A 1,990-nucleotide genomic window follows, 5' to 3' on the forward strand; every position below is an offset into this window, starting at 1 on the left:
ACACTTAATGTGAACTTCACCTAAACTTTCACATACCATTTTCAACCACCATCATTTACCTCATGCAATAACTCCAAGAAACCCTTAATCACTCCAATATTTATGTATAATATAATCTCATAACCTCTACTCACCATTAACACATTATAACAATCTATTTTGTCTCATCAACAAAGTACTTTTAATCCCCTCCGATCCTCATTAACCATGTAAAATTGTAGGTCCACACTATTTAACATCCATTTGTTACCTATCACATTCTGAACAATCTACCTCGACATAACCATATATAATATTTCACACGTCATTTATTGTAATCCAATTCTCCAAATTCCTCTAAAGATACATCTTTGACCCTTACAATCTGAGTAAATATCCTTATTCTTGCCTCCTCCTGAAGGTTATATAGCCTATCATTGATTCATTCTGTTAAGGCTATAGCTCATTTCAATTCAATTTGAGTGGTGCCCCAACACCTCATACAACTTTCCAAGAATCAAACTACTAATCAATAAAAAAAAATCATAAACTTAGATAGTCATAAGTCATCATTGTAATACAATACTTATTTAACAAACCATTCTTATCATACAAATGCATCTTATTCACAATCCATCACGAACTCTTACTACCATTATGCCCAATTAACTCGTTTCATCACCACGAAGTCAACCATTTCACCAATATGACACCTTAAATCTAGTTATACCAATCAAAATCAAACTAACTCAATCTCATGTGCACTTCCGTACAAAAATCTTCAATTACCTTCACAGAAGTATATCTTGAGACTTCTTTTACCTATAAGCTTGTCAATCTGATATATATTTATTTCCTTGGACATTAAAATGAAATCATCGGTCCATATTTAGAAATTTTGAAATACACTTCTCAACTCAACACATTAATATCGTATCAACGATCCACCACTAAAAGCTTTCTTATAAAAATGCTTAACTCAAGTGTCCATAGTAACTAGTTGGTTTCCCAAATATGAATTTAACATCGAATCTCATTATATGAGCATGTGATACAACTTATAACTCCTTATGTAGTTAATATTTGCACTTAACAATCAACATGTCCGTTTTCATGTACCACTAGTAATACATCGTGAAAATTCATTACATCCACCACTAGAACATATCATATCTATTGAGAAGATCATTACCAAATAGGTCACACACTTTATCCATCAAATAGCTGTAAAATATTACCAGATTAGTTTTGTATCTAACTCAACCTATATGTATTCTTTCGTAAGCAAGGTCAATATCAAAAGTAACACACTCCATAATTCTAACCAAGTACCCATCGATACCATTGTAATAGTCGTATCATGACCTTCTTTGGTGTACACTCAATCTGTGAAACCACAGAAGGGATTCTGACCTGAATTGGTGCAACATCATTTGCTAAGCAACCCATTAATGGTATGACAACTAGATCAATTGTATTACACTATTTATTATCTAGTCAATTCTTCAAACATTTAACTTTTAATTGTCGAACCACTCCATATTTTGCTTATACCAGATAAGTACTATATTTATTATTATTATTTTACAATGATAACTAACCTTACTCAACTCTTTCAAATATGATCACGCATTCGTTTCATAAGTATATCATTTTCACCTTAATACCAAATCTAACATCAAACCAATACAAGACATGCCAATGATTCACAAAAGGAACTAGGCACGAGTCATCACATAAATGAGAGCGAATGGAGTGAAGCGATAAGAATCAAAACGGAATCAAGTACGCACGATAGAGATCCAAGAAGTGAAGATTCTTCCTAAAAGTCACTATAGCCTCTCGAAGATAAGTACAGACGTCTCCGTACCGATCCTCGAGACGCTATTTAGACTCGACTTGTACACACGTGAGACCTATGAACCTGGGGCTCTGATACCATTTTGTCACGACCCAAAAATGGGCGTGATGGCACTCGTCTTATCCCACCAAGACAAGTCAGCCTAAAACT

The sequence above is a fragment of the Solanum pennellii genome, chromosome 11, assembly GCF_001406875.1.
Source record: "Solanum pennellii chromosome 11, SPENNV200".
Lineage (NCBI taxonomy): Eukaryota > Viridiplantae > Streptophyta > Magnoliopsida > Solanales > Solanaceae > Solanum > Solanum pennellii.